General features: G+C 53.1%; 2 long non-coding RNA genes across 2 annotated transcripts; both read right to left on the bottom strand.

Annotated features, from left to right (window-relative positions):
• Window positions 1-6,795: 6,795 nt before the first annotated feature.
• LOC135282887 (uncharacterized) lies at window positions 6,796-14,766 on the bottom strand. Its single transcript, XR_010348880.1, has 3 exons — window positions 14,696-14,766; window positions 10,135-10,229; window positions 6,796-6,964 (listed from the first exon to the last, which is right to left on the bottom strand). It is a non-coding gene; the product is annotated as an uncharacterized LOC135282887 (long non-coding RNA).
• Window positions 14,767-18,996: 4,230 nt separating this feature from the next.
• On the bottom strand, window positions 18,997-24,785 carry LOC135282778 (uncharacterized). The gene is made up of 4 exons (XR_010348827.1): window positions 23,551-24,785; window positions 22,921-23,328; window positions 22,738-22,801; window positions 18,997-19,993 (listed from the first exon to the last, which is right to left on the bottom strand). It is a non-coding gene; the product is annotated as an uncharacterized LOC135282778 (long non-coding RNA).
• Between the last annotated feature and the right edge of the window lie 497 nt (window positions 24,786-25,282).

Genomic DNA, 25,282 nt, shown 5'->3' with positions numbered 1-25,282 from the left:
CGGCTGCAGGAGAAGCACAGCCCTGTAAGCGCTCCAGAACAGGCTCTGCCTGTCAGCTCCCATCCTCTCTTACATTTTAGCTGCTAAATAATGCACTAATGGAAAAGGAAACCTTAGCCAGGGCAGAGAGATTAAGATGCAGAGCAACCACAGCTTTTAGCTTTCATTTTTCTGGCTCCAAATGCTGCATTTGTTAGCTTTATTTCTATGCATTGTGTTGGTGGTGGGTTTTTTTTGCAAGGGCTTTCCAAGAAGAGGAGACAGATTTTGACTGCAACACTTGAACTTTTGTTACCAACATTCTCCTTGCAATAAATTTTGGATTTGACAGGAAGCTGCTGGTTCTAAGAAACCACAAACAGAGGAAACAAAACACAGAAAAGACTGAGAGGTGCCTTCAGCCTTTTGAGAAGATTCTGTTAAGATGCTCTAACTCTTGGATTGTATTTTAGCCTATCTTTCTGTTCACTGCTCTGTTCATCTTCAAGGGGGAGTGGCCTTTCTCTTTACAACCTGAGAGAGTTTTATTCTGACTATTAAATTAGTAATTAGCACTTCATTTAGCTGGGATCTCCAGTGCCCAGACAGTATTGATTTGTCAGAGATGGAGATCTGATGGAGCCTCTCTCACCATGGTTTTGGGCACTGAGTCAAGGGGGCTTCTCAGCTATTTAAAGGTGCATTTCCCATGCAGAGGACGGGCAGGGTGGGAAGGGGTGCCAGAGAGGGTTTGTCACTGCACGTGTCCCATCCCTGCACTGTTCTGCCCAAATCACACCTGGCAAAGTGCCCCTGGGCAGGACACAGGAGCTGGAGGCTCCCCAGGGCTGCAGGGGACACCCCATTCCCAGCAGGGCACAGTCACCCGTGTCCTGCTCTGCCAGTCCCCACAGACAGGCCATTCTCAGAATCCCTGGGAGTAAAAACCTTTCCTGCGAGGCTGTGCTGCCTTACAGGGGACTCCAGGCTCAGGGCTCACCTCAGCTGGGCCAGCAATTGCCAAAGTCACCCGTGTGTTCTAACAAGAGCTTGTGATTCCTCCGGAGAGCTCTCAGCTGGGTCTGGAGAAAGGAATGAGTGCAGGAGCTTGGCCAAGCAAAGCCAGGGCAGTGGTGGTGTCCCCATCCCTGGAAATGGGGAAAGAATGAGAAGTGGCAACTAGGACATGGTTTAGTGACCATGGTGGGATTCAATCAAAGGTTGGACTTGATCTTGGAGGCCTTTTCCAAGTTAATGGATGTAGGGAAGGAGCCTCACTGATGTTTGGTGTGTCATATTCAGTCTTCTTTCACCTGAGCCTAATTCAGCACCACCCCAAAGCTGAGTCCAATCCCAGGCGTTCAGCAAATGTTTCACTTGAAGCAGACATTGATGAACTGATCAAGCATCGCTGAGGAACCCTGGCAAACTCAGGGGAAGAGATGCCAGGGACCAGGGCAGAGGTAAGAGGTCACAGAGCCCCCCTGAGCACCTGCAAAGCAGCACAGGAGAGCTCCTGGCACAGTGACAGGGAATGGGCACTGCCCCGAGGCTGCCAGGGCTCCAGGAGCCTTTGGACAGCGCTGCCAGGGATGGACAGGGTGGGGTTGTTGGGGTTCTGGGCAGGGCCAGAGCTGGGCTGGATGATCCCTGTGGGTCCTTCCAGGGAGGACATTCTGTGATTGTGTGATTCTGTAACCTGACTCCAAAAGGAATTCACACAATCATAGAATATCCTGAGCTGGAAGGGACCCCCAGGATCATCCAGCCCAGCCCTGTCCCTGCCCAGACCCCCCAACAACCCCACCCTGTCCATCCCTGGCAGCGCTGTCCAAAGGCTCCTGGAGCTCTGGCAGCCTCGGGGCCGTGCCCATTCCCTGGGGAGCCTGGGCAGTGCCAGCACCCTCTGGGGGAAGAGTCCCAAGGCACCTGGGGTACACCTGGAGTCAAGCCCAGGGGAGGGGACCCAGGACATGGAAATGCTGCAGGCTCAGCGGGAGGCTCTGCCAGAGTTTAAATGCAGGAAGGAGGATGCTCTGGACTGCCAGGGCTGCCCAGCCTGGCAGGAGCAGCACATCAGCCTGCACAGCTGTGCAGGGGATTAGCAGCTCCAAGAGGCTTTGCCCACAGATGTGCAGCACAAGGGCAAACATATGTAAAGAAAAAGCCTTTACAAATAATCTTAATCTAATCTGGGGCTGCAGACTCACTACACTTACCCACAATCACACACCACAGCAGGCAAGCAAAGTGTGTTCCCAGGCTCTGTGCTGCTCACAGGCTGGCTAGGACCTTGTCCAGTGCCATACACGTCCCCTTGGGTCACAGGAACTGGCTGTTGTCACACTGGGCATCTGCCTCTCACCTGCAGCATCACCCACTCCTGGCACTGCCCAAGAGCAGTTTAGTGAGGATCCAAACAGCACAAATGTACAAGATGCCATCTCAAGATAAGGCCTGGAGACACTTAAGGGATTAAGGGACTTAATTTATCTGCAACAGCTGATGATCTTTGCATGGCAGAGCAGTTCCCTTGGTCCAGTGGAGTACAGGGAGGTGAGAAACTGCTCTGTGCTCTCCAGGTTTGTGGGGTTTGTAATTTTACAGAAGCACTGAAAAGTTTGGATGAGAAGGGACCCTGCAGCCCATCCAGTGCCACCCCTGCCATGGCAGGGACACCTTCCACTGTCCCAGCCTTCTCCAAGCCCTGTCCAACCTGGCCTTGGGCACTGCCAGGGATCCAGGGGCAGCCCCAGCTGCTCTGTGCCAGGGCCTCATCACCCTTCTCCCATCAGAGGATTCCCACAGCTCACAGCAGGGCAGGGTCTCTGCTCCACCCTGACTGAAGGCTTCTATCACACCTGGATCTAGAAATGCATTATAACAATTCCTGCTGCTGTTACTTCCAGCAGCAGTGGTGAGATACCTGGATTTTCCATCCTGCCCCTCAGGGACACCTTGTGGGCCTGGATTCCCAGCTGGGAGAGCATCCTGCGTTTCCCTGCTGGGCTCCCTCACTTTTCCAGGTCTCAGCCCTGCCCTGCCAATCCACCCTGCACCCTGAATCCAATCAGCTTGGCATCCTGAGCAGGAGGAGAGGAGGGATCAGCTGGCTCTGGGAACAAACAGCCCCTGGGAGGTCACCAGAGCACACAGCAGGACCAGGGCTGGCTCTGGGGCAGCTCCAGGCACTGGAGTCAGAGGATGTCACCTGCAGCTCGCCTATGACTTTTGGGGGAGGTTGGTGTATGGAGCAAGGCTTGAAACCCCAGAGACCTGACCATCAGATGGCCAAAGGCAGAGGGCAAGGACACAGAGCTTCCTTGGCCAGCAGCAGGAAGAGCCAAACCCAGGGGAGGCTGGGGTGGCCACAGCAGTGTTTGTCAGCCGTGGGCAGGGTGGGCCTGGGCAGCTCGGGGGCACCTGGCAGGGCTGAGAGCAGTGGTCAGAGTGGAGTGGACACCAGGAGCTGGGGAGGTGTCCTCTGTGGGGCTGTGCTGCTCTCCTGGGCCCTCCAAGCACAGGCCTGGTGCTGCAACGCCTGCGAGGGTTTTATGGCACTGGGCTGAGCTGGGGCTCTCATGGGGCTGTCACTGGGCAGTGCAGGGCAGGAGGGCACTGACTGCACCCCCCAGAGCCTCCCAGGACGTCAGAGAGTTGTGGCAAACTGTGCCACTGGGAACTCATTAAAAAAACACAAAATGACAGAAAAAAAAAAAAAACACAACATTTTTTTGTGTTTCAAGCTAATTAACCCAACATTAATCGAACCAAATTTGCAAACACAGGCCCAGTCCCCATCTCCTGCCTTGGGGGGCTGCTGGGATGCAAGAAGGAGCAGGGAGTTCCCTGGAAGGGGGGTGGGCTGAGCAGCAGCCGGGATGGGCTCCAGGCAGGATGATTTATGGGCTGGCCTTGGCATCCCAGATGGAGTCAGGACCTCGCCAGGCTCCCACAGAAGCTGCTCCCCAGCTGGTGCGTGGTGCTCACAGGCTGCTCCTTTCCTGCTCAGGGTCCCTGGCTGCTGCCATCAGCAGAGGCAACAGGAGCCCTACAAATAGTTCAAACAGCTTGGAGTCAAATTTGTGGGTATTTGTGGTTACTGGGAAGAGGCTTTATCTTGCAGGGCTCAGGAGCAGGGTAGAAAGGAGGGAAAGGGGGCAAAAGGAAAAACAATCTGTAAAATTCAAGGACATTTGGAAAAATCTTTAAAAAAAACCCTGGTTATTTTTAATCAAAAAAATTTCATCAAAAGTGAGGACTTTTTAAAAAATAATTTTTGAACTTTCACATTACCTGGGCTTTCACAGAAGAAACAGAAAAACCTTGGTATTATGGGTAAATAGGAAAGAAAAACTGGATTTATCCATTAAAATCTGCACATCTTCTTTTTCAGTGCAAGCACCTAAAAGTGGGTACTAAAAGTGATCCTGCTAATGCTGCTTTCCTGAATAGAGGGAAATGTGCCAGAAAATGCCAGATTTGACAAAAACCAGTTCAGTAAGAAGAATCCCAGAATGTCCTAAATTGGAAGGCACCCACAGGGATCATCCAGCCCACCTTGGCCCTGCCCAGACCCCCAACAACCCCACCCTGTCCATCCCTGGCAGCGCTGTCCAAAGGCTCCTGGAGCTCTGGCAGCCTCGGGGCCGTGCCCATTCCCTGGGGAGCCTGGGCAGTGCCAGCACCCTCTGGGGGAAGAGCCTTTCCCTGAGCTCAGCCTGGGCTGCCCTGGCCCTGCAGCCATTCCCTGGCTCCTGTCCCTGTCCCAGAGCAGGGATCAGAGCTGCCCTCGGGAGGAGCTGTCCATGCCTCGGGCAGCTGTCACTGAATGTGGGACATGACTTGGTGTGCAGTCACGGCTGTCGGGGTGAGGTGGAACGAGCCCTGCTGAGAAGAGCCGGGGGGTTTCTGGAGAGGATGTCCCAGGCTGAGGTCAGTGGGTGATACCTGACCCCTTCAAGGACAAAGGCAGGTCCCAGGGACACGGCGGGCAGAGCAGGGGGACACTGGGGAGGGACACTGGCACTGGCTGAGGGCTCCTGTCAGACCCTGCCATGGCACAAGAGCAGGGATGGGCTCTGGAAGCCACACAGTTGCCAGGCTGAGTTGGGTGTTGGTCATGGACCTAGAAGGAGAAGGATGGAGGTGGAAGTTCTCTGACTTGGTCACCTACAAGGTGATACTCTGTGAATCCACACCAAATTGCTGCTGGAAACCCAGGCTTTAAAACCAAGGCAATTTCCCCAAATAAATCCCTCAGATGTCTCTGGCATTGGCCTTTTTCTCCTGGATGGGCTCAGTGTGTTGGGTGCTCACAGACATTTTCCAGAATCCCAGAATCCCTGAGGTAGGAAAAGCACTCCCAGCCTGTTGAATCCCAGCTGTGCCCCATCCCCACCTTGTCACCAGCCCTGGGTGTCACCTCCAGGCCTTCCTTGGACACCTGCTGGGATGGGCACTCCAAACCTCCCTAGGCAGTTCCAAGGCCTGAGCACCATTTCCATGGGGAAATTCCTCCTGATGTCCCCTGATGTCCTGAGCCTGCCCTGGCCCAGCCTGAGGCCGTTCCCTCTCCTCCTGTCCCTGTTCCCTGGAGCACAGCCCGACGCCCCCCGGCTGTCCCCTCCTGTCAGGAGCTGTGCAGAGCCACAAGGTCCCCCCTGAGCCTCCTTTTCTCCAGGCTGAGCCCCTTCCCAGCTCCCTTGGCCTCTGCTGGGGCTCCAGCCCCTATTTTGTAATGTGGAGTTTGAGGAAATCCAGGCACAGCCCAGAATCTGGGGCTGAACTTCCCTCAGCTGAGCTCTGTCTTCACTACTTGAGTCATGTCCCAGTGGCTCTGCAGGTTTGCAGTGACACAAACCAGGAGTGTTTGGCTCATTCAGATCAGTTCCTGGAGGGATTCCATGGGATATCTGGTCCTCAAAAGGAAATCTTTGTGAATACATCTGCCTGGAGCAGGTGAGTACTGCTGTCAGCACTCTGGGGAATGAAGCAGTTAAGGACATTGAAAATAAATGTCAAGAAATTGCAAGGAGACTCACCTGCTCATTATTTTTATCAGACCTTGTGAAAGAATGCAGCTCTAGGTAGCACACAACCATGCCATGAGAAGCTTTAAATGTCACATCTGTTTTCCTTAATTCACAGCAGGCAAAGGCAGCTGCCCGTTACAAGTTCCTGCTGAAGAAGGACACGTGTAAGAGTGACACCCAGAGCCCTGCTCAACATGCTCAGCCTTGCCCAGGCATCCATCACATCCACCCTGCCTGCTGCAGCTCCTCCAGCCCACTGCTGCTCTGCTGCTGCTTTGGGGCATGGAGGCAGCAGAGCTCTGCTGGAGGGGGCACACAGCACTGCGGGCACTTCTCACATGGGCTGGGGCAGGAGGGAGGGCTGCAAGCAGTGCCAAGTGTCTGGGCTGGGGAAACAGAGGGAAGAGCATCCCATGGGCCTGATTCCTGCAGCTCAAAGTGCCCAGTTCCTGCAGTGCCCAGTTCCTGCAGCTCCCAGTGCTCTGTTCCTGCAGCTCTCAGTTCCTGCAGTGCCCAGTTCCTGCAGGCTGGATGGGGCACTGGGAAAGATGTGGTGCCCTTTTGCTCTAAGCATAATGAGGCCTGTCCCAGCTTTGTGAGCAGCCAGGCAGGGAGGAGGGAGCTTGGTTGTGCTGGAGCAGGGAGGTGACACCAGGTGACTCCCAGAGGTCCTTTCCCATCTGGCCCCTCTGGGGATGCTGCCATCCTGAGTGGCTGAAGCTCTGAAGTGTCCCTGTGTCTGCTCTGGTCCCTGCTGGATCCTACCTGGGACATTCCCACACCCAAGTGCCTCCAGCAGTGTCCCAAGCCCGGCTCCCTGTGCCTTCCAAGCAGGAATTGTCTCTTGGGGATGATAGCAAGGGAGAAGCCAAGGGGGGGTTTCCTGTTGATCCAGCTCCTTCTCTTGCAGCAGCAGCCATGTGTCATTGCCTGCATCCCTGGGATGGAGCCTGGAGGTGGGAAAACATTCTGTGGGCAGAAGAACTCCCACAGTGTCTTTTTTTCCAGCAGAAAACACCAACAGCTGCAGCTCTTCTGCCTCCTGACACTGCCAGTGCTCACTTGCTTTGAGGCCTCTGCCTGGTTTCATAGCTGGGGATATTCCCTGGCAGTGCCCCTTGGGTCCCCCTGATGTGACCCTCAGCAGGAGCCATCACAGCTGAGAAATCACCTGGCACCCACCAACACGGGCATGGTCTGATCATCTCCAGAGGGAGCCAGGCTGGTTTGCAGCCCCCAGAGCCTGATGCCACCAGGACACTGATGCCCATGGCTATTTCAGCAGGCACTTCTGCAAGAGGTGAAACTGGGCCAGCAGCCAGCCTGGAGGGGCTGCATGGACCTGTCACGCTGGCCAGAGACCTCTGTGCCCTGGGAGGGGGGGGGATGCTCCCCCACCCTTTGCCAGGCTTGTGGGGTGCAGATAATTCCAAGTCAGCAAGGGAGACAAAGCCCTGCTCCCAGTGCTCCTTGATCCTTCCAGCCCCTGGGGCTTCACGGGGACACCCTGCAGGTGGAATGTCCTGGCTCCATCCCTGCCAAGGGCTGGGATGAGCAGATAAACCCCACTGAGCTCTAGGGAAGTTATCCCCATTGGGTCTCAGGGTCACATCCCACTATGCAGTGGCAGCACTGAGCTGCTTGGGATCTCCCTGAGCCCACGTGGGGGGCTGAGAGCTGCGCTCCCTGAGCTCACCAGCCCCTCAGGCCCCACTGGGACACCCTGTGCACATGGAATGTCCTGGCTCCATCCCCACAAAGGCCTGGGATGGGATGGGATGGGATGGGGTGGGATGGGATGGGATGGGATAGGCAGGGCAGAGTGGGGAACTCCCCCTGCCCATCCCAGCTCGCCCAAGCTGCCATCCTGAGTGCTCTCACGGCACTGATCCCAGCAGGGATGGAGCCCAGCTGCAGCTTCTGTCCGTGGGTGAGCTGGGGTTGGCTCAGCTGGTCAGAGCGTGGTGCTGATAGCCCCCAGTGGGTTCCATTCCTGCATGGGCCATTCCCAGCTGGACTCGATGGTCCTTTCGGTCCCTTCCAACTGAGAACCTTCTGTGAGTCTGTGAAAATCATCTCAAACTTCCCCCTCGGAACACACCCTCCCTTTCCAAGCTCCCCCATTGCCCAGCTGTGCCTGGTCTGAGGAAGCTGCTCCCTCTCTGCTCCCATCCCACCCTGACTGGGATACATTGGGACCCAGCTGGGGCCAGCATCATTCCCAGGCTCGGCACTGCCAGACGGGCACGGCTGAACATTTCATCAAGCGCTGGCTGCTGTGCCCGGCAGAGCCCCTGACAGCGCTGCAGGAGATGGAAATGCAGCATTGGAATGAATGGCCCTTTAACGATGCCGTCCTGCCCTGCTCTTCCCCGCCGGCTGCACAGAGCCCAGGGAATGTTAATGGGGCAGCTCCCACCGCCTGCTGCTGCCCTGAGCAGGAACTGAGGCACACGAGGTGACTCCTGCTCTGTAGCCCTAGTGAAATGCTCCTGCCATGGCTGCGGACTCAGAGCACCTGTCCTGGCTGGAAATCCAGTTTAAGCTCCTGAATCCATGCAGAAGCCCAGCAGGAGAGGCCGTGTCTCAGTCAGGCAAATGCAGCATTTGTACTGCACAAGGAGCCTGACGCTTCCAGGGATTTCATCCAAGCACAGGCTTGGCCTGACCTTTTCTTCCTTTTCTTTTTTTTTTTTTTTTTTCCTTTTGGGGTGGGGGAAGCTCATTCTGCTTAGAGAGAAGCACCATTGCAGTAGAATACAAAAGCTTTATAAAAAAACTCCCAAAGAAATGTTTCTAAACCTCCTTTGTAATCCTCAGCTGGGAAGCAAATTCACTGTGCCCTGGGCAGGTGAGCCTGGGAGCCCTGCAGGGGACATGGCACATACGCAGGGGACATGGCTCACACGTCTCCTTGCCAGGCTGGCAGGGAGTGGTGCTGCAACTCTGCTCCTCTGGGAGAACACCAGCACCTAAAGGGGCTCCAGGAGAGCTGGAGAGGGACTGGGGACAAGGGATGGAGGGACAGGACACAGGGAATGGCTTCCACTGCCAGAGGGCAGGGATGGATGGGATATTGGGAATTAGGAATTGTTCTCTGGCAGGGTGGGCAGGCCCTGGCACAGGGTGCCCAGAGCAGCTGTGGCTGCCCCTGGATCCCTGGCAGTGCCCAAGGCCAGGCTGGACACTGGGGCTTGGAGCAGCCTGGGACAGTGGGAGGTGTCCCTGCCATGGCAGGGGTGGCACTGGATGGGTTTTAGTGTCCTTTCCTACCCAACCCATTCCATGATTCTGAGAATACAGGAGAGGCTGTGGAACTCCAGGATTTATCTCCCACTGCTTAGCGGAGGAAGGAAATTGAGATAAAGCATCAGCCAGGGTTTGGTACGAGACCTTGGAGAGTTTGCTATTGTCCATTTAGCCAAATTAAAAGATGAAAAGGAGCCAAGACTTTTGATAGAGATTTGTTAATTGGGGCAGAGCATCTCCCGACAGCCAACCTGGAGCTGTGTGAGCAGGGTGGGAGGCAGGGATGGATTCCTGGAGGGGTTGGGCTCTTTGCCTGTTGTGAGGAAGGGTCAGAGCATTTTGTGTCAGCCCCCGGCAGCTCAGGCCGTCACAGACCCAGGCACTGATGTCCAACTCTGCCACTAAAAGTGGGCTGTCCCTCAGTGCCTGTGACCCCGAGTTCTAATGTGAATAACTTTCCTAAGAGCTCACCAGAAATTTATCTGCCCTCTGCTCCAGGCAGATATAATCAGAAATAGGGTGGTGGGATGTGGAGCCCTGGGAGGAGAGGTCTGACTGCTCCTCCAGATCTGCCACACCTGAGCACAGCACTGAGCCACCACATCCCACCTCCCTTGAACCCCTTGTCCCAGCTCCAGGGCTCCTTCCCTGCCCTCCAGCCCAAAGCCAGTGCAGCTGGTTGAGCCCCTGCCTCTCCGACCCTCCTGCTGAGGCCCAGGGAGCATCTCCAAACCCAGCTGCACCTTTAGTCCTGCCCAGTGAGGAACCGTCTATTTTCTCCTCTCTTTTCTCTCTTCTCCCTTCCTTTTTTCCCTTTTCTTCCCCCTGTGGGCAATCCTGGGCACTGTGGAAATAAAAATAAAATATCTACCTGAGAGATACCTGTGCCTTACTGAAATTCCTTTGTTTAATCCCAGGGACAGGCAGGCTCAGGGAAGGAATCTTTGCTATGCAGCTGCATTCAGCCTGAAAGAAGAGGAATCTGGGGATGCACCTCTGTGTGTCCAAAAATTGTATGATATTTGTCATGCAAATAGGGAAAACAACTTAAAACCTTTACAAGTGTGAAAACCAGGAGCAGTGGCCTAGAAAACATCTCCTGCTGGGATAAGGAATTCACTCAGAGTCACCCTTGGCCTCCCAAATCAGAGCTGCTGTTAGAAGTGCTGGAGAGGGTTGGTCAAAGAGCAGGGACCAGAATCTCATCCCTGGGGAAGGGAATGAAACCCTGCAGCCAGTCTGCTTGGCCTGAGGGATTGTCCCTTTTGGGGGACACTGGATTTCCTCTCTCAGCTCCTCTGGAGTTTCTTTGCCTTCTGCACAGCTGCTCCTTTTCTCCTGAGTTATTCAGGCCCTAAATCATGGAATTGTGCAGTCCTGGAATGGTTTGGGTGGGAAGGGACCTTAAAGCCCTTCCAGTGCCACCTCTGCCCTGGGCAGGGACACCTCCCACTGTCCCAGGCTGCTCCAAGCCCCATCCAACCTGGCCCAGAACAGCTGAGGGTGGCAAATGCCAGCTGAGTTGTTGTTATGGAATAATAGAAAGATTTTGGTTGCCAGGGGCCTTGGAGGTCTTTTCTTCCCTCTTCTGCTCTAAGCAGGGCTAACTCTAAACCTGGACCAGGCTCCTCAGTTTTGGTTTAGAAAAAATCCGGGGATTGAGATTTTCCCCACCTCTCTCTGGTCCTGAAAGTGAAGAATGTATCCCTGGAAATTTTCCCAGCTGCAACTTATACCCATTCTCTGTTAAACCTCATTATGCAGCCCTGAGAAGAGTTTGGCTCCATCCTCTCCACAGCCCCTTTTAGGTGACTGTTTTTAGAGCATTTGAATTTCATCCAAGCCACTGTAGTTTGAATGCTGCCCTTCATTCCAGCTGGGCATTCTTCACAGGGCTCAGCCTCCCAATTCCATCCTGCAAACCAGGAATTAGAATTGAAAACAGGATCAGTCTCAGGCCAGCCCTGTCTGGACAGCCCTCCTGCTTGGACAGAGCTTTGCAGGAGCTCTCTGGGAACAGCCTTCACCTTCTTGCTTCACCCCCATCCTCTCAAGAAATGTGGATTTGTTTCCCTGCTTTGCTCAGGAACATTCTCTTGTGCTCTGTTGACAGCCTTAAAGTCAAGAGATTTCACATCTATTGCTTCTCTTCATCCACTGGGCCAGCTACTGTCAAAGAAATGGCTCTGATTTGCAATGATTTGTTTCTGACAAATCCCAGCTGGTTCTTTTCCATCACCCAGAGATCCCACATGAGCTCTAAACTGAAGGCTTCACGTGGTCGTGTCCCTGGCACCGGTGCCAGGCTGAGGCAGTGATGCTGCTTGCCCCCTCCTGCTGCCCCCAGCTGCTCTCCCAGCCCTGCCCATGGCCCCCACCGGGGTGAGATGAGGTTTGCTCAGAGCTGGAGGCAGCTGGTGCAGGTTCTCCAGGCCCTGGCACCTTCCTGTCCTGCTCCAGAGGGGGTTTGAGCAGGCTGTGGTTCCAGCTCCTCCTTCAGCCCCTCCTCCAGACCTGGCTGTGGCAGGAGGCTCCCTGCAGCTCCCGAGGTCTCCTCCAAGCTCCTTCACTCCCAGAGAAGTGACAGAGTGCTCTGACAGTGCCTGGCTGCTGAGCACCCTAAATGTGACCTGCTTGTCCCACAGACAGGTGCGTTTGGATTCCTTGAGGGATTCATGACTTGATCCCCCTCTGGCACCAAGAGCTGTTCTCCTGGAAACCCCTCTCCAAGTCCAGAGTCCTGGAGTCCTTGTCAATGGGAGCAGATGGAAAGGAGGCATTGACTGAGCCTTTTCTGCATCCCTGTCACTCCATGACCCATCCCATCCCCAGCCCCCTTGGTTATCCTTGCCCTTTCCCTGGCCACGCCTGGCATCCCTTGGATCCTTTGGCTTTCCCACACCTCACCTGCATCCTGGGACAATGCTTCTGTACCCCACCTTTCCCAGCCCTTCCTCCTCTGAGTGTTTTCTGTGCTGGAGCTCAGGCACGAGCTCCCTCTTTAGCCAAACTGGACTTCTGACTTTCCTGAAAGCTGGAAGGGACCATTCTCCTGCTGGGGAAGCTCTCCTGGAACACCTGCCAGGTCCCCTGCGCTCCTTTACCCTTCAGAGCTCCCACCCATGGGCTCCCACCTACCAGTTCTCCCAAAACCAGAGGTGCTTCCCTGGCCTTCCCTGGTCTGTGGTCACTGCCTCAGGGACACCTCCAAGGTCCTGGGAAGCTCCAGACCTCCTGTTCCCCAGCTCAGGGGGGCAGAGCTGTGTCCATCCTGCACAGGAGACAGCCCGAGCTGGGCAGCACCAGCTGCCTCTTGCTGCTCCTCAGGCTCTGCTCAGGCCTGGCTGAAACCTCCCCTCATGGACTCTGGTCCTTTTTTTGGGCACAAAGGTTTATTCAGGCCTGGCTGAAACCTCCCCTCACAGGTTCTGGTCCTTTTTTTGGGCACAAAGGTTTATTCAGGCCTGGCTGAAACCTCCCTTCACAGGTTCTGGTCCTTTTTTTGGGCACAAAGGTTTATTCAGGCCTGGCTGAAACCTCCCCTCACAGGTTCTGGTCCTTTTTTTGGGCACAAAGGTTTATTCAGGCCTGGCTGAAACCTCCCCTCACAGGCTCTGACCCATTTTTTGGGCGCAGAGGTTCTGCAGCACTTTGCTAACCCAGCCCAGCAGAGCAAGGCTGTTGTCCACAGGTTGCCTGAAGCCACCAAGTACCACACTCAGCCAGGATCACCCAGTCTTCATCCACAAGCCCTTCCAGCCCCATCTTCTGCTCTCCCACCTCCTTTTCCTCACAGACCTCAGGCTCTTTTTTCTGTTTAACACTCCCCAAAGGCCTTGGGGAGTGTCACTCTAGTGTTCCTCCTTCCTGCAAGTGTCTCTGTGTGCCCCCGGCTCCTTCCTGTGCCAAATCAGGCTCTCAGCCAGCATTTGCCTCCTCCTGGGTGCCACCAACACCCCCAGCCCCAGGAGGGGCTGTAGCAGCCACAGCCCATTGGTGCAAACCTTTTTAATGAGAGACCCCCCACTAATGAGGGAACAGCCAACAGAGGCACTGAGCTGGAGAAACCTCTGATGGTACCAGGGGGAAACAGAAGTGACAAATTAGATTTGATAAAAATAACAAAACTGAGACAGCAGATGGATAAACAGAGGTAAAAAGAGTGATAGATGGACAGAGAGACAGATAAATCTATCAACCAGTGCACCCATTGAACAACTGCATGGGACATGTGGGAGAGGAGGGAGAAGCACCAAAACCCTCTTCTCTAAATAAATAGAAGACAATGAACAATGACTGACCAAGAAACTGCAGTTGGGACAACAACACTTTGAAAAAATCTACTGGCCCCAAAACAGTCCCCCCAAAAATGCCCTAGCTAAATAATAAGCACAAGTTTTTTGGCCTGGCCTGTGCCATTGCACCCGTGTGGTGTCACCTCAGTTTCTGCACCTAAAGGTCAGCCAGCATTGCAGGGAAAGCTAAATTTAGGAACAGGAATAGGGAGGGGGCACACAGGTCTGTGACGTGCAGGGTGAAATGCCAGCATGGAGATACAAATCAGCCCTATCGGTGCATTCAATCCTGATTTTTTATCCCAGATGAAATCTACCCAGCAAACTGTGTGTGGGACAGGCAGCTCTTGCCCCACAGACTGGGCTCAGCAGACACTCAGAGTGGCTGTGCTGGACCAGGTCCCTCCTCATTTTCTTGATCAGCTGCAAAATCAGGATGTGGAGGGAAAGTTTTTTCTCCCTCCAATGAATTAATTGATTCATTGAACAGAATTTTTTTCACTATAATAAATGCTGGGATAACAAATGAGGATGGAGGGTGATGAGGAGCAGCTGAGGGAGCTGGAAAGGGGCTCAGCCTGGAGAAAAGGAGGCTCAGGGGGGACCTTGTGGCTCTGCACAGCTCCTGACAGGAGGGGGCAGCCGGGGGGGTCGGGCTGTGCTCCAGGGAACAGGGACAGGAGGAGAGGGAACGGCCTCAGGCTGGGCCAGGGGAGATTTAGGCTGGGTATGATGGAAAATTTCTTTATGGAAAGGGTGGTCAGGCACTGGCACAGCTGCCCAGGGAGGTTTGGTGGAACCTGGCAGTGCTGGGCTCAAAGATCTTAGACAGTTTTTCCAAACTCAATTATTCTATGATTCTGTGTTCATACATAATCTGATTTGTCATGTGAATGGATGTATTTCTGTATTACATACACAGGTTCCTCTGGGGCCTCTCGGACTGTGAATTGAGCTGTGCTATAAATTGCAAAGTTTTTTATGCTCAGCAGTGATGTGAAACACCTTTACCTGTCCCTTCCTCTCACAGTGAGGAGCTCTGCCTGCTCCCTGCTGGGTCTCACCCCTGTGCTCACACCTGGTTTAGGTGCCACCCTGCAGGTGTCTGGCAGTGGGGAGGGGCTGCCCAGGACTCACCCCCAGCCAAAAGGAGCAAGGTTCAGGGTGTTTGTAACTCCTGCTCTCCAGCCAGAAGTCCCAAGCCCTGAGTGGGCTCTGGAGAGCTGCCTGCCTCACAGAGGCCTGGCAGGAGCTTTGGAATCCAGCCAGGCTGATGTCAGGGCTTTCTTCTCCCAGGGGACGTGCTGCCGTGAGGGAATCTGCATTATCCATTCTGACAGCATGGCAAAGCAAAAGAGGAATAAAACTGACTTTAATCCATCAAAGCACCATCAAACCCTGGCTGTGCAGTTTGTCAGGGATACAAAACAGGAAACAAATATGTGCACAAATGTTGACATTTACCAAAGATCCTTTTCTTTAAGGTCTCTGCTCTGGGGACTGCGGAGATGTCCTGGAGCCCATCCAGGCTGGGATGAGTCAGAGCTGCTCCCGCATGGCTGCAGAGTTCTGGGCTGGACAGGAGCCTGAGACCTGGCTGGACAGCCCTGTCAGTGCTGGGGACAGCAGGGATCTCCAGGGACAGCCACAGCCTCTTTCCTCTCCCTGTTTGTTTGTTTGTTTGTGGAGTACAAACAAAGAGAACTGGACACTGGGAGGGGTCAGCACTCACACATTTATTGCTGAAGGATGTTCAGACTTCAGAGAATCCCAGGATGATTTGGGTGGGAAGGGACCTTAAAGCCCATTCAGTGCCACCCTGCCACAGGCAGGGACACCTTCCACTGTCCCAGATGACTCCAAGCCCCATCCAACTGGCCTTGGGCACTGCCAGGGATCCAGGAGCAGCTCTGGGCAACCTGCTAATCTCATTTTCCTCAGCTTCCAGAAAAAACAGTTTGTTTCTCCTGCAGAGCTTCTCAGGATATCTGTCTGATGGCGGCTGAATCCCATCCCTTGGGGTGGTGCATTGGAAAAGAGATCAGACCTGGACACAACAGTGACATAAGGACAAAGAGGAGGACAGCTATGGGGCCAGTCCTGCTCTGCTCCTTTGGGGAAATAGAGGGCTCCCAGCAGCGTTACTACCAAGGTAAGGAAGTGAATTCTCAGTGGAAAAAGGGCAAAGGACAAGTGAGAATTTGGTGTTATTTGCTGGGCAAATGTTTGAATCTGCTGAAACTCATCAAGCTTTGGGTATTGCCCCATCCCTGAAAGCGTCCAAGGCCAGGCTGGGTGGAGCAATCTGGGATAGTGGAAGGTGTCCCTGCCCATGGCAGGGGTGGGACTGCATGAGCTGTAAGGTCCCTTTCAACTCAAACCATTCCATGGCATGGGATTGTTTGGGTGTTCCCAAGCATTACCCTGCCCCACATCACGGCCAAACCCAGCAGATGTTGGCTTTGCCGTCACAGCAGAGGAGTCATTCCCTCTCTGCAAGGACACCTGTGGCAGCAGTGGCCAGGTGGGACCAGGCAGGTGGGACCAGGCAGCTCCTCCTGACCTCCCCACGAGAACCTCAGGGCCTGCTCAGCCTGTGGTACAGGAATGCTCTGACCCATCCCATGGTGGGGAGCTCTATCCTGGGATTTGCTGAGGAGCAGAATCCCCTTGTGCCACGGGCAAGATCATCAAACCCAGAGGTGAAGCATTTGCAGGTGAAGGATTCATTAATTTCCAAGTCCTCAGTGTTCTCAGAAGCATCCCCAGCCCCAGCTCTCCTTTCCCAGCTGGAGAAGGCTGCCCAGGGCTGGCAGCTCTGATGGTTCAGCCCTCAGAGAGCTGCTCTTCTCTCACAGCCCCAGCTGCAAGAGTCAGGGGATTACATGGGACAGTTGATCCTGAATGAAAATCATATCCGAGCCAAGCTTGTGACTGCAGAGAAAAGCTGGCAACACAATTCCTAACAGCCAAAAAAAAAAAAAAAGGCAAATAAACAGCACCTGAGTTTATTAATTTTTAAAATCTCATTATTTTTGGACAGCATAATGTTGTCAGAGACCAGAGTCAAGTGTTTGGAGTGGTGTGATTTTATGAGGGAGCTCTGCATTCTCTGCAGGTGGGGATGAGCAGCACACGGGCTCCTCTTGAAGCCACCAGCACTGTCTCAGTTCCTGATGGCATTCCTGGAGTGGAGCTGGGAATCTTCCCCGTTCAGGGCGATGGTGGGCTTGGTCCCCACGAAGGGGAGGTAGAAGGAGGTGGATCAAGGAGTGTGGCACACCCACAGCCTAACCTCAGCATCTCCGTGCTGCAAAGTTAACTCCATGTCAGCGAGGTGATCCCTGAGCCATCCCAGTCTTTGGGATGTCCCCCCATGAGGACATTTGCCAAGAGCTTGACAGGTCCAGGCATGCCCAGCTCTGGGTGAAATGAAAAAAGGAAAAATGGAATTGTTGACCCTTAGCTTGGCTGTGCTGGGCCCCATCTGCCCTCTGGCTGCACCTCGTGGGTCAGGACAGGCTGGCAGCCCCAGCCTGGCACCTCTTGGCCAGGCAGAGTATGGCAGGACACAAGGACACAGGTAGGATCCCCCTCTGTCCCTCCCTGTCCCCTGTCAGCTCTGTTTGTCACCAGCATTGTGGAAAAGCCCCCAGGCAGCCCAAGGAGCAGCTGTGCAGACAAAACTGCACATCTGGAAATGCAGAAGAAGAGCAGGAGCCTCCCTTCACTCACCTCACCCAGAGCACCCTTGGGACCTCCAGTGTCCCCATGGTAAGGACATCCCAGTGACTGGGATGGCTCTGGGATTCACACACTGACAGAAAATGAATTTATTCTGCACCTCCATGTCCTGGGTGGAGCTCCTGCCTTGGTTTGAAGAGGGAGATGAGGCCTCTTTCCAACAGGAGTTTCTCACAGGTGGAATTTTGTTGGAGGGGATTATTCAGGACACAAGGCACTTGCTTTTATCAGGCAGCCTTTTAAATGTGCCACAGGGAAGGGAAAGTCTTCAGGGAGGGGTAAAAGTGAGCATGGGTTTAGAATGACCATAATTTGAGCAGAAAACCAAGATTGATTTAGGCTGGATGGAGCTTGGAGCAACCTGGTCTCATGGGAGGTCCCTACCCAGGGCAGGTGAGGGGAGAAAGATGGGCTTTAAGGATTTTCCAACCCAAACCATCCTGTAATTCCACAATTTATGGGTAATTGCTGAATGAGAAATGTGGGAAAAACAGGGGAAGCTTCCTACTTCACAGCTGCCCCTTTGTGCTGAGCTTTGGTGTAGCCAGGAGAAGGCAGATCCCTGCCCACCACTGCTGCACTGGTCAGGAAAACAGGCTGAGCAGCTCCCTGTCCCTCTCTGGTGCTGATCACACCCATGCTGTGCCTGCAGAGAAACCCAAGGGTCCCACAGCACCTGCAGTGCCAGGGAAGCAGGCCCTGTGCATAACCCTGTATGAAAGCACCACCTGTGCCACGAACAGAGCATCCAGGCTGCGGTAAGGCGTGGGGGTGTGTGTGTGTGTCCCTGGTCGTGGTGGCAGTGGCACCCGGCAAACACAACTTTTGTCATTCCCAGCTGGAAGCCAAAGGCCTTCACTGACCTGGAGTGTCGGGGCTGGCCTGGGCTGGCCTTGGCCTGAGCTGCCTTCAGCAGGTGCCAAGAGCAGCCCAGAGCAGCCGAGGAGCTGCTGCTGCTGCTGGGACAAACCCTGTGATGGTGATGGTGGAAGAAACCCAAGCTGTTGTGTCAGATGAAAAGAGCCCTTTGGGCTATGGGAGGCTCCTGTGAAGCTTCCAGACTGTCCAGGAGTTTAGAAAGAGGGAGAATAAACACATAACTGGGGTGTTATTACATGAGGTTCCACATGTTCCATGGGGTCAGTGGTTGGAGACAGGGACAGCACACACATTTCAAAGCTCCATGCAAGAGCAGTGTGTTTTATTGTTGAGAGCCTTCCTGTATAGGGAGTTCAAAACTGCTGATTGGTCTGACCATCACAGAGCCCAGCTCCTGATCAGAGTGACATCTGCATGTCTTAGTTTGAAAAGACAGGTGTCTGCTAAGGAGGGCAGGAGCCTCCCTTGAAACAGAAAATGCAAAGCCGCTCCCTCCAAATTATTGTAATTCTGGAATTAAGGGGGTCTCAGGCAAAGATATGGGAATAGGAATAACAGTTCTTTATTAGGAAAAGATTTAAAAAATAAAAGAAGATATAAAAATAAAAATGCAGTAATACACGACACCACTGCCAGAGTCAGAACAGACATGAGCCCCTGTGGGTCAGGGTGGTGGCTCAGTCCCATCCCATGGGGGCTCAGCCCTCCTGCAGTGCCAGCTGTGCTTCTGCTGGAGCAGGGATCCTGCACAAGGGGGGAGTTTTCCTCTGCAGCTCCAGGGCTGCTGGAGATGGGCCTGCTCTTCCTCTGGGAATGCAGGGCAGGAGAAAGCTGCTCCTCTGGGAATGCAGTGGGCAAAGGCTGCTGGGCTGTTCCAGGCTCAGATTGGATCCAGGTAGGAATGCTTGGCTCCTGCCCTGGGCACAGCATCTCCCCCTGGGATGATGGAATTTGATCAGCCATGCAGGGACACTCAGTGGCCATGGACAGCAGAGATCTCCTGGAGGGAGGATTGGCTGTGGGAGAGATAAAGAAAACTTCCCCACCTGGTTTTAACAGGTGGCCCAATTAACAGAAGATAACTGCCTCATCTCTAACAGATGGCAATAGAACACACACCCCCAGACACATCTTACATTTCTGACCTAAGACACTGCAGCCCAGGACGGAATGTGATAGGTGAAGTCCCTGTGTTGATTTAAATCCATCTTATCCTTGCCCACCCAGGGACTGGAATGCTACAACTCACCCTTTTGGTTTCATAAAAAAATGTATAAGTGTTCTTTGTTACCTGATAGGATGACAAAGACAACACGAGTGTTCCACTCAATCTGACAAAGGGAGGTTTCTCAGTTAGGGATGTTTCTCATGTATCACTGGAGCTGCAGCACTCACCTCTAGGAGCTGCTGGGCGAGAACTCAGGCCAGCATGTCACAGGCTATTTGCTTAGAAGTTACAGGGTTACAATTTAACACTAAAAACACTTAACCATTTAACCCTTAGAACTGTTAGAAAGATCCCAACTACTAGGAAAACAATTTGTAAACAGGAAAAACAATTTGTTGTTTTGTGGTAAATTGATTGAAAGACATGAGAAAAATATGAGAACATGAGAACACTCAAGACCATTGAGAGGGATGTACATCCACCCCTCTTCTCCCCCTTTCTTCTTTCCAGCAACTATAACAAGAACAAAATATGTACAACTGCCTACATACTTTACCATTACCCAGGGTCTGCTGTCGCTGAGGGGTCTCTTTCTCACAATGAGGACTTGGAGGGCTTCTTCTGGACAAAGTCTCCATGTTTATCTCAAAGGAAAAGGGTTCAACTTTAGCTAGTCAATTAGTTAGTCAAATTAGCTAGTCAATGTGACTTGCTTTCATCTTTTTTTTTTCTTTTTTTTTTTAATAGAAATACCTGGTTTTGATAACTTTCCCTGCCAGTCAAAGCCATAGCCTGGCCAAGGTTATTACCTGGCATGATAGAACACCTCTCCTGCCAGTAAAGGCCCCAGCTTGGCTAAAACTGAGACCCAGACTGGGCGGGCTTCCCTATCATATAATTAAAATAAATTTTTATATAATAGGTGGTTTTGCTATTTACCTTCAGCTAAACAATAAACGACACTATAAAGAGCCTATAAACAACTATAACTACGTACACACATAAATAAATCTCTGGAAAGCACCATTTACACTCCTGTTACAAACAAACCAATTTAAAACTATACACACAGATGGTCTGCAGTACTATAGAACAGAGATAACAAAAGTGAATCACTTTGACATCTAAGGACACTTATGAAATTGTGTCTTGAGGTCAGAAGGAACCTAAATTATTTATTTTAGATTTTGAAATTCTATAACCAAAATTGTGAGTTTTTTGGAAGAGGAAAAAAGACTTTCAGGTTGTTGGAGTAAATATGCTTGCAGAGTGCACAAAAGCAAAACTAATATGTATTCTACCACAAATCTTAACCCATATTCTGTAAACAGTAGCCCACATTTGAAATATTGACTTAATACTTCTATAGTGACTGCAATAGAATTAGTTAACAAAGACATGACACATGAATCAGTTTCAACCCCAGCACATGCAAATGCTGCAGTCTTCTCTTTTGAGGAAGGGGCTATTAAACTAGCCAAATTCTTTCTTTCACTCAGCATTGGTTTATTAGAGTTTTTAGGGCATGAGAACCTTGGTAGTGTTAAAGCAGTAGCAGGTGGGGCAGCTGTGAAGTTTTGCTGAGGTATGTTGAGTAAGAATTCGGCACTGCCTTTGTTTGGTGTCATTTGGTTCTCCTCCTACAGCCCTGAAAAACTTTGGATATAGAAAGGCTTGGAGAGGCTGTGGCAGGATCAGGGCCAGGACTTGGCACTGTTGTGCCAGGACTTGCTGGTTGTGGTGTGTTTTCGGGAGTTTTGTGGTGTGTTTTCGACCTAAGCTTGGCATCCAGGCACCTGCAGTGAAGTCTCACTGGGGCTTGTCCCCATGTGGCAACAGCAAGAAGGCATGGCCAGCAGGGGCTGGATCAGGGTGGAACCACACCCACTAGAGACATGGTGTTGCATCCCAGAATAATGAAGGGGATGCAGAAACTGGGATGCCCTGGGACTACACTCATCTTTAAGACAGCGCAACCTAGAGAAATGCTCTCCCACAGTCCCTTGCTTCATTATGTTAATAACCCCCGTGACATCATCCCTGTTCTCCTCCCCAGTTCCAGAATGTTCCTCACTCCCATCTACCTCATTGGCCTTCATTCCTTACTGCTCCTCCCCTGCATCCCAGTTGGTTGTTCCCCTGTAACCCGCCTTTGTACTGCCCATGGTCCCTCTAACCATTGGCCCTCAAATCCGATGCTCTGCTCCCCTTGTCCCATATAAAACCTTGGACCCTCCTTTGTTCTTGGTTCTTCTGTCCCTGGACCCCTTCAGGGTGTTGGCCAATAAACCACCACTGGAACTCCAGACAAAGAACCCCTGCTGCCTCTTCATTCCGCTGACCTGCATTTGCCATCTGGTGACATGAGTGTCTGCTATCCATCCCACCCAGCCATCTGTCCTTCCTCGACGCTCTCGGGAAGGCGGTGGCTTTGGCAGTTTCTGCCACGCTGCCACAGTGCAGCCATGCTCCATGGCACTGTGGCTTTGGGGCTGGCCCACTCGCTCTGAGGAGGAGGCAGTCCTGGCACACGTGTGGTAGTGCAGGATACCAGCACAGTGGCACAGGGTGGCACCGGAGCAGCCACCGCGTGGTCTGGTCCCACGGAGTGGGGTGGCGTGGTGCGCCCACCCAAAGCAGCAGCATGGTCCAACCCAGTACAGCTGCCCAACGCAGGCAGTGCAGGGGTGGCCCCGGGGAACACGTGGCACTGCAGGATGGTGCCGGGTGCTCAGCCACCGCAGTGGTGCGGCTCATTCTGGGATGATAGCCCAGGGTGGCCAGGCAGTGACTCAGCCCGGCTCAGCAGCCCAGAGTGGGCACTGCGGCTGTGTTTGCCTCCGCTCCCAGCTGAGTTGCACAGTCCAGCATGCTGCCCCCCTGGGCACTGGCAGCCACTGCGGCATGGGCTCTCTCTGCCTGCCAGACCTCTGCCATTTTCCAGGGCTGCACCTCCAGCCAGGGCACTGCCTGCCCATGCCGAGGTACCGGCACTGCGCAGGCTCTCACTGCCCGCCGGGATTCGGCTGTTCCTCCCGGCCCCACCATGCCTCTGGGCTGTTGTGTAATCTTGCACATGGTGCCCATTCAGCTCCACGTGGTGTGGCATGACTGCTTTTCCCAGTACCCAGTCCTCACCACACATCTCAATTTTTATCTGTATTATTAACTTCCATATCAGTTTCCAAGGCCTTAGGATTTTCACTGCACTTTTGTCTCCTCTGTAAACTGCATCCATTATATATTTACCAGCCTGTGTCCATGTATGTATATTTAATGCATTCTCTTTGGCAGGTTCCAATCCCCAATTTTTCATCCATATTATCAGATCTAATAAAGTTTCTTGTTCATAATCTATGTCCCATTCTCTTAGAAAATAGGTCCATACCTGCATCGCAAAATGTTTCTCCACAGAGACAGATCCACCTATTCTTTTCAGTGGAGTTTTTCTTCTATTTATACGGGGTATATACAGAGGAAATCTGGATTTTTTTAGCAGGTTTCCGCCGCAAAACAGCTGTGCTTGCTGTATAATTTGGGAGGCTCTTCACACATGCCTCTGGTTACTTACAGCTTTCTGCTGGTTTGGTGGCTCTCCACGCACACCTTTTGATTATTCCTTCAGCTTTACCACTGGTCTCTCCAGTGGCTCTGTTTGCACACCAGCCTGTCTCCTCGCCTTGTGCCCACAAGGTCTGGCTGAGTCATATCATGTTGGGATCACCACTTATTACGTCAAAATCCATGTGTTCTGTGGGGTCGGTGGTTGGAGATCAGGATAACACACACACACCTCAAAGCTCCTCCTGACAGCAGCATGTTTTATTGTTGAGAGTGTTCTTATATCGGGAGTTCAAAACTCCTGGGACTCATCTGCTGATTGGTCTGGTCCCCACACAGCCCAGCTCCTGACCAGTGAGACGTCTGCAGCCCAGGATGGAACATCATTGGTGAAGTCCCAGTGTAGATTTAAATCCAGCTGTTTTAGGTTGGAAATGGTGGTGTGTTTTCCATTGCCATCTGTCAGAGCTGGGCAGTTCTCTGCTGTTCATGGGGAAGTTTTCTTTATCTCTCCCACAGCCAATCCTCCCTCCAGGAGATCTCTGCTGTCCATGGCCACTGAGTGTCCCTGCATGGCTGATCAAATTCCAGCATCCCATGGGGAGATGCTCCGCCCAGGGCAGGAGCCAAGCATTCCTACCTGGATCCAATCTGAGCCTGGAACAGCCCAGCAGCCTTTGCCCACTGCATTCCCAGAGGAGCAGCTTTCTCCTGCCCTGCATTCCCAGAGGAAGAGCAGGCCCACCTCCAGCAGTCCTGGAGCTCCAGAGGAAAACTCCCCCCTTGTGCAGGATCCCTGCTCCAGCAGAAGCACAGCTGGCACTGCAGGAGGGCTGAGCCCCCATGGGATGGGACTGTGCCACCACCCTGACCCACAGGGGGTCGGCTCCTGTTCTGACTCTGGCAGTGGTTTTTTTTTTTTTTTTTTGCTGTTTGTACTATTGCTTTTTTTTTAATTTTCCTAATAAAGAACTGTTATTCCTATTCCCATATCTTTGCCTGAGAGCCCCTTAATTTCAAAATGGTGATTTGGAAGGAGGGGGTTTACATTTTCCATTTCAAGGAAAGCTCCTGCCTTCTTAGCAGACACCTGTCTTTTTAAACCAAGACACCAACCTATCCTTGCCTACCCAGGGGCTGTAATGCTTCAGGGTGTCCCAAAGGGAGACAGAAAAATCCCCACCCTGAACATCAGATTCCTCACAGCAAAGGGCTGAGGACACTGGTGACCCACTGTGACTCTCCCCTCTCTCTGTGACTCCCCCACCCCTCTGTGACTCTGGCTGAGGGGCCTGTGCACTCCAGGCCAGTCTGAGTCCCCAGAACCCCACAGGGACATTGTGGAGGTGAGCATGGCACCAGAGGAGAGGACACACATAGGAAGTTTTTGCGTGATAGTTTTGATTGCATCCCTAAATAGAGGGTTCTGTATCACTTACATGACCTCAGCTATTAGACTGCCAGATATTAAGTGGACTTTGCTCCCTGTGGTGTTTTCCCTTTCTCCCATGATGAACCTTAGGCAAGAGTAGCCTGAGGGAGGCAGGCACACCCTGAGCCCTGGGAAATGGTGGAGTTATTCCCTTGGGTCTGTTCTCCCTTTGCCAGGACCCAGCCCTGCTGCCTCCTGAACAGTCCTGGGTGCTGCCTCTCCAGCTTCCCCCTTGGAATACTCCACACCTGTGATGTTTGCCATCCCCATTCCCACTGTATTGGCAATTCCCAGCATCCTGTCAGTGGCTGATGAGGCAGAACTGCCCCAGCCTGAGCAGGCTCTGTGGGGACAGTGGCTCTGATCCACAGCTGCTGACAGAGCCTGGCAGCTCGCAGGTGGTTTCAGAGTCTTTGGGATCAGTCTCAGCCGTGCTGGGAATTAACTTCTCTGTGTCATTGCGGACTTCCACATCTGGAAGTGAACTGGTCTGGACTAGACAGGAAGCCCTTTGCTGTGAGTCCAGAGCATCCAGTCCTGTTCTGGGATGCATCAGCCACCAGGAGTGTGACTGCTGGGCTCAGGCTGCCCCAGGATTCCCCTCCCTCCCAGGAAATCCTGTCTCTCTCCCTGGACTTGGCAGCAGCTTCCACCAGCTCTGCTCCCTGGGCACAGCTCTTGTCCCTTCCCCACTGGAACCCCAGCAGGAGCTGGGAGCAGGCTCAGCCCAAGTGTTTTGCAGCTCTCCACACTCCAGCCTGACTCCTGCCTGTGCCTTCCTGCCTTTTCTGGGATTCATTGGCTCGGAGTGAGCGCTCCGTGTCCTGTGGCCAGGTTGGCAGCAGAGTCCAGGCTGCAGTGGGAAGGGAAGGGAAGGGAAGGGAAGGGAAGGGAAGGGAAGGGAAGGGAAGGGAAGGGAAGGGAAGGGAAGGGAAGGGAA

The sequence above is a fragment of the Passer domesticus genome, chromosome 17, assembly GCF_036417665.1.
Source record: "Passer domesticus isolate bPasDom1 chromosome 17, bPasDom1.hap1, whole genome shotgun sequence".
In the NCBI taxonomy this organism is placed as follows: domain Eukaryota; kingdom Metazoa; phylum Chordata; class Aves; order Passeriformes; family Passeridae; genus Passer; species Passer domesticus.
This window is presented reverse-complemented; position numbering and strand designations above follow the sequence as displayed.